Raw genomic sequence first — 15,011 nt, forward strand, 5'->3', positions numbered from 1 at the left:
CCTATCAGTGCCACAGGATTTCCTTGCTGACTCCTGCTGCAGCCCAAAATGTCCACCCAAATACTCCTCCTGGGAGACAGGAGACTCCTAGAAACAGCATGGGTGGGTTGGATGTCTGTCACAGGAGGGAGGAGTTGGGGGAGATGGCCCATCCCATTCTATTTGCAGATATTTTCTCTGAAATCCCATCCGATATATTTCATGGTTAGCTTTCCAAAGCCACAAGACTCTGGTGGGCTATATCTGTCATTTGTCTAGCTCCAGACTCTAGAGCAAAAGCAAACACACAGCTGTCAAACCAAAGGCACCAAAGTTACTCCTACCGCCTCTCCAAAGCCACTCCAAGCCTATTCCTTTTAATTAAACGAAATGCTCTCAGACTTGCCATATTCTGCAAACTGCAGATCAATACTGATTCAGAAAATAAGACTCCTTGTATACTGTGAATTGAAAATTATGAAATATGTCTTCTCCTTCAGAACTTTTGGGACTGGAGCATTGCTGCACAGAGAATCTCTCTTGCTGCTAGACGAAAATAATCAAATCGTACAACAGTGGAAGAGTAGCACAATCAAGCATACAAGTAAATGATGTATGATGCAAAGAGATGTTCGTTAATCAAGAGAATGAAAGACGGAACTAATACAAGGCCTCATGCACAAAGCACAATAAGCCACACGGATCAGCGTTAATTCTGACATTAACCTACTTTGACCTGTGCTGAAGGTGGCAAATCATTCAAACAACTTATAATAAAATTACAGGCCTCACAGACGACTGAAGGTCTCTCTCCCTCCCTCAGTCATGAAATAGGACAGGAGAATTTTTCAGAGGGTTGCATGTACCAGACTAGCAACCATGAGAACAGCCTCCCAATACACATAATCGTCACATTATCTGAAAGGGGCAAGTTGTGGATTTTCAGTGTTGGTATAGGCAAACCAGATCTCCAAGAAATCAGGGCTTAGCATAGCAGGTACACCTTCTGTACATCCAGGTAAACGCCACCTGCTGTTCTTTTAAGACAACACGGCAACTCTGTGTATTGGGAGGATCACAGGTAGCGTGCACTCCTGGAAAACATGGCTGGCAGGCTCCTGGCGCATACTATCATCACATCTGAAAAGCTCTAGAGCAAAGATGTCCACTGCAAGCTGGCCCTGCCTCCTTCTCCAGTAGCAGGATTATCCCAAAGGATATGGCATGCCCCCATATCTCTACTGGAGGACCAGTTTTCCTCATCTCGGCTGCCTTTTTTGCATATTATGTAAACAGTCTGTTCGTTATTTGAATCAAGTATATTAACTGCTGCCTTGTTTAACAATTGGTTTGAGTCTGCTCCAGGCAACTAACACAAAAATGTGGGAAGTGTGAGGTAGCATCTTTTTTTACTGTGGGGGAAACTACGGCAAGCAGGGTCTACCCGGGTCTCAGCAGGCAGGAACCAGGGAAGCTCTCTGTAGGCTGCCACCACTCTGGAAGGGCCCAGAGCACCCAACCTCTTTCCTAGTGGGTTCTACTTTATATGTGGCTGAATGCGGCGTGAGGACCCAGGCAGAATAATAAACAAATTTATTTAACAAGTTTAGTAATAACTGGTGTTCAAAACTGTGTAGAATAAAGAGAACAGTAAAGGCTGGTCAACAAACAAAACAAAACAAAACAGCCTAATGTGTCTAACTAGACTGTTCCTAGCTGTCTCCTGGTGACTGGATTCAAGCTGCCCCCCTCCCTTTCTGGACGAAGGATCCCTCCGCCTGCAGCAGCCTCTCCTCAGCTCTGCTCCCTAGGAGGGGTGAGGCCTTTTATCCTTTCTTCTCGGGCACCACCACCCCTACTTCTCTATTGGTGCAATTTTTCTCTCCAAATCCCGTTGACAAATCACAGGGTCCAAAGGGGCCCTGGGAAATGTAGGCCCTGTAGTCAATCTAGTACAGGCTTCCCTGGAGCCGCTAGGCATTACTACATAGGCCCGGGTTCATAACAACCTGACTGTACCAGGATTTGCTCTTAAACAGTCCAAAGTGCTGTGGAGTTTAGCAAGCGTATCAATCACAGCTGCAACTTCCCTCAGTGGCTAGAATGGAAGGTGGGGGCAGGTGCATGTCTTACTGATAGGGTTCCCAGCTGCCTGCTGGTGGCAGGCAAACTCCCAGGGGTTTGCCACCTTGGCTGCTGACCTGCCAGTAGCACCCTAGGCACCCTAGGAACGCACACCATGCACATCCTTCCAAAGGGCATGACGACATCACCGCCAGAAGTGCTACAGGATTGTTTCCACACTTTGGAAGGGGGGCTGATTTGGGCCCCAAACTGGCTGAATCCCCCCCCCCCAATGGAGCACGGGAGCACTCTCGTGCCTGGTGTGACGTCACTTCAGGCGGTGCCATCATCATGCAGGCACTGGAGTGAGCGCGCACTTCACACATGCGCGAAAGAGACCTCGCTGCCAGCACAAGGTAAGTGCCAGGTTCCGCCCCCCCCCACCCTGGTGGGAGGGTACAGGGACCTGGCAACCCTGCTCACTGAACAATTAGGCATAATAATGCATGCACATTTGTGCTGCATATCAGCCTTTAGTAGGGCAACAGCAGGGCTTTTTTTCAGCTGGAACGCAGGGGAACGGAGTTTCGGCACCTCTTGAAAATGGTCACATGGCTGGTGGCCCCGCCCCCTGATCTCCAGACAGAGGGGAGTTTAGACTGAGGGCAATCTGAACTCCCCTCTGTCTGGAGATCGGGGGCAGGGCCACTAGCCATGTGACCATTATCTCCGAGGGCAACCCAATGAGTTCCACCACCTCTTTTCCCAGAAAAAAAGCCCTTGGCAACAGACTTACTTTTTTGAAAGCTAAGAATTCAAATGCTATTCCAAGTTGTCATGGAAAACCCCTTCTTCATTCCCACTTTTGATCTCACCTGTCTCAGAGAAAAACCTAGTTGAAAAGGGCAGGAGTGCTTATGTTGGGAGGGGTACAATACCCAAGCTCCGTGGGGCTTCAAATGTGCCATAAAAGGCTATCACTACTTCAAAGCTGAACACAAGGAGGAAAAAAGGGTTCCTGCGATCTCCAGATTTCTCAGATTTGAAGATAAACACATTCAATACACAAGGAAGATGACCTCCTCTACATTGCTGGGGAGATAAATGTACACATGAAACTGTGTTATACCGAATTAGACTATCGGTCCCTCAGAGTCTCAGACTGGCAGCAGTTCTGCACGGTCTCAGGCTGAGGTCGACCACGTCACTTGCTACCTGACTATTTTAACTGGAGATGCCAGGGACTGAATCCGATACAAATCGCTTCGGGAAGCTTTGCTTCGAGATTCCTGAATGAGCTCAGCAATACTGGGTTTGAGTCGGGAACCCCAAGTCTCTCCAAATTGGGCCCAATTTGGGTTAAAAACCCGAGATTCCTGAATGGGCTCAGCAATACTGGGTTTGAGTCGGGAACCCCAAGTCTCTCTAAATCGGGCCCAATTTGGGTTAAAAACCCGAATCAGAAACCCAAAGCACATACCCCTAATTACCACCAAGGAGGAGATGGATAAACATCAACGTGATAGAACAGTTTGAACTAGTAGAGACGTTAGGCTCTGAGTCAGAACATAGAATAAGAAAAATACAGATATATTTTGTATTCCCACTGCAGTTTCATTTCCGACTTGTAAATATTTGGCTCGCCTGAAACATTTTCATGCTGGCTGATCTAACAAAATGCAACTAAAACTATGAGACAGATTTATTCTTTGAATTCAGTTCGGACTGATCTCACTGCTGCTACAAAGTTCCTGCCGATTAGCTGAATTCTGCAACGTGAGCCTTCTCTGTTCTCGATGTGGCATGGTAAACTACTTCCTCACCTCCGGAAGGACAGAAAGGGACTCAGGTTATTAGTGGACCTACAGCAGCAGCTGTATCACAGAGCAGTCAAAGCACCAAGACCTGCAGATGCTCAGAAGCGACGGGAAAAAATGAACAGCTGGCCACGATGTGCTCTATTCTTATCTTCCCTCCCTCACCCAAAGAAGAAGAATCTCTTTCAAATTAGATTGAAACAAGCCTTCATTGCACGTCCAATTCAGATGTCATGCTAGGGGCTTCCTCCCCCCGTTATATAAAAAAGCACAACAATAAATTTATAAATACAGTATTCCGTATTTATTTTAATTAATTCATTAATAAAGCTGAAGTTCAGGAAAAGCTTTTTGTTTAAATAAAAGACATTTTTCATATCATGTTAATCTTCCTTTCCTGCTACAAACTAGCAACAGGTGTATACCTAGAGCTCATTTAAGATCAATAGATTAGAGATGAAAGAATTAAAGCAGACTTTTTTCTGACTATAAGAGAATATGAAATGGATACAGCAAAACACTGCCACCTCCAGTTACAGAGAATGTACAGTTGACTGACTGTACAGCACACACACATACGCACAATCCACTATGGGAAGATGCTGAACACATGAAAAAGCACCACTGAACTCTGGAGACAGACAAAGTATCTAAAGGGTAATTGAATGCCAGCTGAGTCCCAGGGAATTTCTTTGATCACAAAATGGTTATTTGCTCTGCTTCATGTAATTCCGCGCTCCCCCCCCCCACCATCACAAATAAAAAGAAAAGAAAATTAATTCTGAGTTATGATTGAAAATTAAAAGAAGGGACCTGCGAAGTTGGAGTAAATGAACACAGAACTGACACTTTGGGTGTGTGTGTGTGTGTGTTCATATTTGCTCAGCCAAGAAGCTCCCTGATAGTACAGCCTAAGTAGAGTGACGGCTTTCTAAACCCACTGAAGTCAATAGGCTAGGACTGCACTATGAGAGTCCCTGCAAGTAACTTGTTTCCTTATTCTAGCTTACCTTATAAGTAACACACAAGGCACTCCAAAATTTTCAGAAATAAGATGGGATACAAATGGTGAGCTTTCACTTGGAACTCTGCAAAACTTGTTTCAACAAAATTGACAGCCGTGGGCACCATCTCCTGCCACCAGAGGCAGAAGGGGGTCAAATGGATGGAATGGACGGAAGACTCCAGAAGATCTGATGCTTGATCCGATTCACTGATGTCCACCCCCGTACACCTGGAACTGACATCAGTGGGTCAATGGGGATACTCTAGCATTTGGAGGAAACTCTATGGTTAAACCATAATGTTTTGCCCAAATGATAGAGCATCTCCATTGTCCCACTGATGTGATTCCGAAGTGCATGGGGAGTGACATCAGCACGTTGTTGGTGACATGATTATATCACTGGTGAGCCCCCGCTGGTAAGTCTCCCTCCCCCCCCCCCCTGGCTGCCAGGCCATGAGATTCAAAAGGATCTCAAGTTCTTTCAGCTGCTTTGCCTTTTCTCTGCCACCGATGTTGGAGTACTAGGACAAGCATAAATTGTTATCCTGTAAAGAGAACAAGCATCCAATCGCCATCCACAGGCAAAACCCCTCTCTCCAGCTGTGGCTGCTAGTGGACCCTCTGTGGGAGGCCTCTCCCTCCAACTGGCCTTGGCTTGGCTGTCCCCTTAACAGCTGCCACCCCTTTCCACGAGATTTGGAGACTGAGTTGTGCAATATGAGAAACCGTGTATTGAGAAGTTGTTTTATCTGAATCTAAAATGTTGATCGTTTTATTTAACATTATTGTGGTTTTCATCTTCATTTGTTTTGCTTAATGTTGTTATCTGCTTTGAGCCTGCTTGTGGGGAGAGCGGGCTACAAATTTAATAAAATAAATTTAAAAAAATGTACCTTCCCTGAACAGCAGAAATGGCACCAGAGATATTTTTAAAATTCAAAAATAATGAACTAGTTTATTTATTTTAGAGGGAAAGGGTCAGGTGAAATACAGTGGTTGAAAATTTCGGAGGTGATTCAACATAGAAATCTCTGAGGTAACATGTACAGACTACTGGTGCTCTTCACAGATACTTAAATTGTTATGTTTAGAGGCTTTTGTTCCGGTGTTTTCCCCAAACACTCTAATACACTTTCTTTTAGGATTCTTTTTCTCTTTTGGGTTTAAGAATGCTGGTAACCTCTTTCTAGTACTCCAAACCCGTTCTCTGCACACTCCAGTGCTCGCCTTCAGTTTTTAACTGAATCTTAAAATCTCCAAAAGGCCGTTTCCAACCACACCCACCCAGGGATCTCTTCACTCTCCAGAGCCACCTTCCTGTATGAATGGGTAGGAAAAATCTCCTCTCCTTAGAAGATCTTTGACCTCAGTGGGAGTCTGCACCTACTTCCCAAACCTCCTTACCAAATTTCCCCCAGTTCTCCTCTCTGTGTTAAAACTGTTCTCCGTTAGGACTCTGTCTCCCAACTCTTCACACTGGATTCCTCTCAGCTAGGGCTGAAAACAGACTCTCCTCTTTCCAGCTCATGCAATCAGATGACAGTTGGCTGTCACTTAAAGCTCTCTCTTTCTGTGAAGGATTAACCCTTAACAGTCCTGCAGCACTTCTACTCTACCCTCAGCTGTTTTTTTAATCTCTCCTTTACTTTTCAACATTAAGGAAACAATCAATGGCTCAGAGCTAAGCTACAAGAGATGAATTACATGAAGAAGAGCACGTGAAGGGAGTCACAATGTTAGTTGGGAAGCTGAGTTTTAAAAGAGATCGGAAGGCTTTGTTAATTTCCCCTCTACAGAGCCACAAAGATGGCTGCTCAGAAGGTTTATTTTTTTCTTTGCCTCTTAAAGGGGGAAGTGAAACTGACAGAGCCTTTCGGAGGCAAAGAGGAAATTAACAAACCCTCTGAGCAGCCATCTCCCTGGCTCTGTAGAAAGGGGAGATTAATTGACTGAGGCTTTACAAGCTGTTCCCTCTCAAGCTGAGGAGCAGAGCTTTGGCCTACCAGGAGCACTAGTCTGAAGGGAAATTAGACCTTGATCCTTCCTGGCTAATATGATACATCAATGCTCTTTTTATTTTCCCAGAACTAGCATTTAAAAGGCTACTACCTCAGAACACGGAGGTTCCATTTGGTCATCATGGCTTCTCTATGAATTTGTCTAATCCCCTTTTAAAGTCAACTAAACGAATGGCTGTCACCACAACCTGCAGCAGTAAATTCCACAAGTTCTTTGAGTGAAGAAGTACTAGTCATGGCAGCCATTAACTGTTTAGCCATGAGGGAACACACAGTGTTGCACCTGGAGATGATGTTGAGGTGGTGGTAAAATCTGTCCACAGTGTGTGACCCCAGGAGGCCCGGCCTTTACCAATAAGGACTCCATGCTCTGGAAAAATTGCACGAATATGCCCACGCAGAAATATGTATTTCTTGCCAAGGACAGGTAATATGAACATAATATAATATGTGGGCCTTTGTGTTAACTTCAGATGTGCCTCTCAACAACCATTACTAACATTATTGAATATATATTGCAATGACCTTACGAAAGGTCTAAACCTTGTTCTTTGTGTGACTTCTCAAATATTTCAGCTGCAGTTTTGCCTTGTGAGTGAGAAACTTATATCACCACAGAAAATTTAAAATATAATAAAATACAGGCCATCATTAGAGGTTCTTTGATATTCATAGTTGATTTTATATTTTTCTGTGTACATGTTAACAGCCAGGGAGGTATAAACTGAGATTCGGCTGTAAAATCACCATAAAACTGAGCTTTAAACTCCTCACTTTTACAGTGTAGAAGAGCTCAACGAGAGACAAAAAGAGTTTCTCCCAGTAGGGAATAATCAGAAGGAACCATATTTAATTGTCACATTGTTGTGGAGAAATTAAATGGGGGAATAAGCACTCTTTTCAGGCAAGATATTAAGAATTAAATTACCCTTTAAGGTTGAAATCCACAGGCTTTTTAATCTCTTTCTCCTAAAGAAGAGTCTTTTGAGGTCAGTGAAAATGCTGGGATTTCTTTTGCTACAAGGAAGGGCTCTAATCAGAAAGCAAACATGCCCGCTACTCTGCCAGAACCTTCCCAAATTACTATTACTACCTTTCTATTGGGGGTAAAATGCAGATGTAACACGGATTCCCTGTGGACACAAAACAAGAAGCTAAGATCTCTGTAGCTCAGCAGTTTTCAGTGTTTGAAATGGAACCTGCTTCAAAATTTACTTAAACTTTTAGGATCTTGTGACATGGAGGAGCAGCATTGGGTCCTGGATCAGGCCTAGCTGTCACGAGTTCAAGTGGTGACAGGCATACATTACACCTATTGCCCTCCCATGCTACCATCAGCAGAAAGCAAGCCAAACCCCAGCATCCAGGCAACACTAGATGACAGAGCTCAGCGTCGATCTAGTCACCAGTGATACAGATCTGGAAGGTGATGGGCCCAAGATCCAGCCATAATCTTTGTGGCTGGTTGCAGCGGCATGAATGCATGGGTAGCATGGCCTTAGTTCGCACTTAATTCTGTCCACACTTAATACGGCATACATTTGCTCTGGAAGAATCGTTGTACGGAACACCAAATCTATATTATGTGCTGCTTTTAATTATTTATATGCAAATATACGACATTTATATATTTGCATAGTTGTAATTTTAATTGATTAGATGTAGTGTGTTAGAAGTAATATTTTAAATTTTTTTAATGGCATTTGATATTTGTATTTCTGTTATCCGCTCAGAGCCTGCGAAAGCAGGGAGGGCGGAATATAAATGTAATAAATTAAATTAAATTAAATTAAATTAAATTATTACTACTTTGCCTTACAGTGTTGTGTGATTAGCTTGTATGTTCTCATGGTCTCTATATTTACCATAAACATTTATATTCCGTACCCTTTTGCAGTAAATTTTGAAAGCAGCTTCCAACAAATGTTTTAAAACACACTCAACCCCGCCCCCCAACAAGAACCAAACACAGGAGATCAAAAAAGACACAAAGAAAACCTGCACCAAACAACACTGTTGAGCCTATCATCCAGCATACGACAGACCCAAGGTAAAAGGGAAAGAAAATGAAATGCCTAGGAATAACAAACAATATAGACTACAAAGACCAAGGATATAATTAGGCAAATAAAAATGTGTGTCAGGAAGTTGGACATTACTAGTATGTCTGTTAGGGCACGGAGGGTATGTTCGACTCTTGGCTTAGGTATTGCCCTCCCGATATAACTGCCGAAGTATTTTTATCATCTGATAGTACCAAAGCTCAGAAGAGCTTTTACATTGGCAAGAATGACTGCCCTTCCCTCGGCAGTTTTGGAGGGTAGATACAAGAAAGTACCAGATGCCAACAGAACATGCAGATGCCAAGATGAAAAAATTGAAACCATTGAGCATACGATTATAGAGTGGCCCTCACAGGGTGATTGTTGTGGGGATAATAATAACATACTTTGTAAACTGCTCTGAGTGGGCATTAAGTTGTCCTGAAGGGCAGTGTATAAATAGAATGTTGTTGTTGTTGTTGTTGTTGTTGTTGTTGTTAGTGAGTTGAGGACTAGCTTAATCATCCCTCTACTTAAAAATGTGGAACTACCCAATATGAGAGTGCAGGTGACGTGGTTATTATCGGATACAAATGATTCTGTTACTCTTTCTGTGGCAATGACATTAAGTAAGGTACTTCCCATTTTAATTTCTGCTTAAGGCAATAGCCACATGAGCAGTACTAGAGAGAGAGAGAGAGCTAAAGTAAAAATTTTAGCAAGTTAGCCAGGTGATCCCCTCAAAATCTAACCTTTTTACGCAACTTTTAAAACCGGAAAGGGATCAGGCCACAGGTACGTCCTATGGAATGAGGTTCCATGGCATGGCCTTCCAAAAGTCCATGTCACTTTAGCCTCTCCATGAGATCCATCAGATCTCTCAGATCCAGGGCTTTTTTTCAGCTGGAACGCGGTGGAATGGAGTTCGGACACCTCTTGAAAATGGTCACATGGCTGGTGGCCCCGCCCCCTGATCTCCATGCCGAGCGGCATGGAGGGCAATCTAAACTCTCCTCCGTCTGGAGATCAGGGGGCGGGGCCACCAACCATGTGACCATTTTCACCGAGGGTGATTTAAACTTTAAAAAACTCCCCCCTTGTTCTAGCTGATCCAAAAAGACATCATTGTGTGGTCCTGGGAACGTGCACACACTTTGCGCACATACATGTGGTACCAAGGGCACTACCTCCTGCCAAGAGTTGCCCCCTGTGCTGGCAACCCACTGAGTTCCACCACCTCTTTTCTCAAAAAAAAAAACACCCTGCTCAGATCACTGAAGGTGGTGGGACATGCAGCAGGGCCTCCCCAGCTGTGCAGGTAAGTTCATGGTGGTGGTCAGATACTTAATGCACTCTCTGAGTAGGATTGCTAGGTCTCTATACCCTGCCACTGGGTGGGGGGGGCAGTACTCACTGGGACAAACTTGCTCATGCATGTATTCTCTCCCAGCACCGATGTGATGACTTCAATTCTGGAAGGAACATCATCGCGCCAGCCACGAGAGAGCTTTGGGACCCTTTGGGACCAAAATTGTCCCCGCACAAAGCAAGGAGCGCTCCCATGGCTGGAGCAATGACGACACTACTGGAAGTGATATCATTGTGTCTGCCAGAAGTGCACACACCATGTGTGTTCCTGGGGTGCCTGCTAGTGGCAGGTGATTACTGGTAGCAGGCGATTGCCGGTGGCTCAAAACCTCCTGCTGATCACCAACAAACTGCTAGGAGATGGTCCACCATCAGGGGGCACCTGGGATCTGTATCTCTCAGGGATAGGTTCTCAGTTTGTTCTAAACAAATTATGACCAGTCCCTATTCATTTGCTAGCTGCTTGATATTTTTTGTCTAGGAGAGCCATACATTACATGCCTACTCTGAGTGCTTTGGTTCAGGCTCGTAAGTTTTCACAGGCCCAGTTCTGGCTTGCCACTAGAGGTGGGCATGAACAGCAATACAAACAAAAAAAAGCCACGAACAGCCCAATCTGATCGCGAACAAGCTGTTTGTGAGGCCCCATTCTGAACGAACAGGTGGTCATTGCAAACGTCGTTCGTTGCTGTTCGTCAAGCCAGACAATCTGGCACCTGCAATCAATTCCCTTAGCAACCTGGAGGCAGGGATTGTCTGAACTCTGTCTGAACCCCTGCTGTTGCCCTGGAAACCCCAATCTAAGCCCAATTTAGCTTGATAGGCAGGTCTTCCTTTCAAGTGTGGAGCTCCAAATTTGTTACAAGGGAGCAAAGACCAGGGCGGAGCGGGGCTCCCAGCTCTGGCTTAGTTTGCAGACAGTGGAGAGGGAGAGACAGTTGCTGTTGGCATTTTGATAGAGTGCATTGGAGCTTGAATTTTCTTTGTGTGTTCCAGGGCTGCTGCCAGGCTCTGGGGTCAAGCTATTATTTATTATTGGTACCTTTCCTGCTGCCTGCTCAAGTCAGGTTTCTCGGAGTGGTGCGGTAGGGATCTACCCCTTCAAGTTCCAGAGCTGCTGCCAGGCTCTGGGCCAAGCTATTATTTATTATTGGTACCTTTCCTGCTGCCTGCTCAAGTCAGGTTTCTCGGAGTGGTGCGGTAGGGATCTACCCCTTCAAGTTCCAGGGCTGCTGCCAGGCTCTGGGGCCAAGCTATTATTTATTATTGGTACCTTTCCTGCTGCCTGCTCAAGTCAGGTTTCTCGGAGTGGTGCGGTAGGGATCTACCCCTTCAAGTTCCAGGGCTGCTGCCAGGCTCTGGGGCCAAGCTATTATTTATTATTGGTACCTTTCCTGGTGCCTGCTCAGGTCAGGTTTCTGGGAGTGGTGCAGTAGGGATCTTGACCAAACTTGGATAATGGCTGGAGGAGAGCCTGCTGGCCCCCATGAACAGCCAACCACAAACATGTTCATGAACAGGGCCATGTTCGTGGTTGTTCGTGAGTCCCTGTTAGTGGATGGGAATGAACAACGAACATCATGTTCAGGGTTTTTTTCCTGTTCGTGCCCATCTCTACTTGCCACCCTGGGAATGGAATGAGCAGCCTCCTTAATTAATTGCACCTGCGGCCTCCTCACTGCACTCTGAATCTGACATGCTCACACTTGGAGACCTGTTTTGACCGTTATTTTATAAGTTATTTTATTGCCCTTTACCGTTATTTTATAAGTTATTTTATTGCCCTTTTGCTTGTGCCTTATAGAGTGATTCCTGCAGCCCTGTATACACTCTTCTGAATTAATAAACAACAATTATAGTCAAGCCTGTGTCTTGAGTATCTGACCAGCTGTGTGCACGTTCACCCAAAGAACGAATCCAGAGACTGGGAAAGTCTCAAACAAACTTAAGGCGGCCTCAACCCTGCAGAAGGGCTACTAGGGGTTCTGAGTGGCTGAGTTCAGCACTTAGAAATGGTAGTCGAGGGTTGACCGTCTAGATGTAAGAGCCGTACATTACATACATAACATTCAAAATAATGGGGGGGGGGGGAATGAGAGAGTACACGAGGGGTCCTGTGAAATGTATTAGGGGCCAGATCTAGCCCACACTAGGACAGTCCTTCATCTCTGTTTTATTTAGGCAACTATACAGAATCTGTACTTGAGGTACAGATTCCCACAGCTACGGTTTTTAAAAGCTCTCATTTTGTGAGTCAGATTCTTAGCGATAACCCAGCAAAGTTATTTGCATTTAACATTAATAGGACTTAATAACACATAATGCATTGTGTGCATTTTATCTAATCACGTCTAATACTCTGTTCTATTGATCAATATTTTTGTTTCTATTTTATCCTGACATTGGAAAGGCACATAGACCGAAGTGCCGTGCCAGTGCTTCATTTTGACATTGTAATATTCTTTCAGTACACTTGCATTTCTGTTATCTGAAGACCATTGGAATGACAAGACATCCTTTTATAGGAACTGACAAAACAGCCTTAACTCAAAACGATAATGAAAAGGAATGACGGCAGGAGAAGAGTGTCACTTTTTCAACTCAAACAACCAATTCCGAACACAACTTCCCCCAAATATATGCTGCTCAGGTGTGTGAAAATAATTGTTGAGAGTGTGTCCCTTCACTCTTGTGCTTTTGGAAACACCAAGGGACTGGTGGCAGCTTTATGGGGCAACGGCAGTGTCTTGACAGCAGACACAAGCAGACACCCCCTTGCCCCAACGTTGTGTTTTGATAATGTGCATCTCCCCTTGTCTATCCTCATGAAAGGAACTAATCTAAATGTAACTCATATCGTAGAGTCTCTCTACACGAAACAAATTACACAAGGATGCTCAAGTGAAGGGAGACTTAATGTTAGCTGGGAAGGGTAGTTAAAAAGACAGATTGGAAGGCTCTGTCAGTTTCACATCTCTAGTGCTGGCAAAGATCACTCCTCAGAGGGTTTGTTTATTTTATTTTCACCTCCCAAAGGGGAGGTGAAATTGACAGAGCCTTCAGGGAGGCGAAGAGGAAATAAACAAACCCTCTGGGGAGCGATCTTTGCCATCTCTAGAGAGCTGAAACTGACAGAGCCTTCCAATCTGTCTTCTAAAACTCGGCTTCCCGGCTAACATTGTCTCTCCCTTCACTTGACTGTTCCTGTGTAATTCATCTCGTGTAGAGAGACTCTAAGATAGGCCCTGCTCACAGGGAGTGGTTAGATGTGCCTTTAGGAAGAGGACATCACACAGAGATAAGAAACAACAGGATGAGACCAAGAGTCCGTCCATTCCAACATGCTCTTTCCAACAAAAGCAACTTTCCATGCTTGTTGTTCATCCCCCATCGGGCTTAAACAGAGACTTGAGTTCCTTTATGCACTACAATCTCTAAACACTCCAAAGGAACCGCTTTTTAGAAATTCTTAACATGTTTTACCAAACTATAGCTTGATACCAGTATCACCTTACTTATTTGTTTCAACCTCTGACCTAACTCTTTATCCAGTATTTGTAACGGCTGTTCTGTTTCAGACCCCCCAGAGAGTTCACACTTTGAAGTTTTGAGACTGAATTCATACCTGCTCATCTACGTTCTCCCACCCCCAGATTTACACCTGAAAGGCGTGTGATGTCATTTCCTCTCTGCCTTAACACTGTAAGCCCCCTTGAGTGCCATAAAGTAGAAAGACAGCTAATAAATGCTTTAAATAAATAAGATAAACTCCTACTTGCTCCCCTCTTGTCCTTTAAGTAAGATACCCAGCATTTATTTATTTCATTTTAAACACTTTAATAGATAGATAGGTGGTGTAGATGGAACAAGACTGGCGTGCTATGGCCCCTATGATCCATTCCAGTCAATGTTCTGGCTGTACTCCCACACAGAGCGCACTGCAATCAAGAAATCTAGATGTTACCAGGACATGCCCCACCATAGCAAGAGCTTTCCTTCCCAGGAAGGGCTCCAGCTGGCTCTCCAGAGAAAGTTGGTGAAAGGGACCCCTGCCCATGGGTGCCACCTCTTCATCCAACAGTATAATCAAGTCCAGCTGCACCCCCAAGCTACAAACCTCTTACTTTAGAGGAAATAGAGAAGATATTTCCTTCCCCTCACTGGCAGCGCCTTTGTTTTGTCAGGATTACATTTCAGCTTCTTAGCCCTCATCCACCCCAAAACTGCCTCCAGAACTGTTCATGGTTTCCACAGCCTCCCTGAGATACGCATGTATGTATGTATGTATGTATGTATGTATGCAGGGCTTTTTTTCAGCTGGAACATGGTGGAACGGAGTTCCGGCACCTCTTGAAAATGGTCACATGGCTGGTGGCCCCGCCCCCTGATCTCCAGAAAGAGGGGAGTTTAGATCTAATGGATCTTATGGATTTTGTCACCCATCTACAAGTCAACACAGATCTCTTTACAAAGCCCCTTTGTAAGAATTGCAGTTGAAACTAAATTAAACAAATTTGACAGCGTGCAGAAGTACATACTAAAACGTGTCTCTAAAAGATAGCTATTTTCAAAAGAGCAAAGGAAAACCAGTCTAAACCAACTTGTTTTTAAAGTAGTGTAACTTTTAATAGGGTTCAAGGTCAGCCAGTGTTTTACTTGTCCCTGCAAGTAAATCTAGGTTTTATCATGTCACTATTACTGCAATTCCAAAAGTCAA

The 15,011-nt window shown here is 44.5% G+C and overlaps 1 protein-coding gene across 3 annotated transcripts in view; it reads right to left on the bottom strand.

Moving 5' to 3' along the window:
- LOC129343294 (cytosolic beta-glucosidase-like) overlaps positions 1 to 15,011 on the bottom strand; it is a 127,312-nt gene that overhangs the window by 17,149 nt on the left and 95,152 nt on the right. The gene's annotated exons all lie outside the window — the stretch shown is intronic.

Source organism: Eublepharis macularius, chromosome 15 (genome assembly GCF_028583425.1).
Source record: "Eublepharis macularius isolate TG4126 chromosome 15, MPM_Emac_v1.0, whole genome shotgun sequence".
Classification (NCBI taxonomy): domain Eukaryota; kingdom Metazoa; phylum Chordata; class Lepidosauria; order Squamata; family Eublepharidae; genus Eublepharis; species Eublepharis macularius.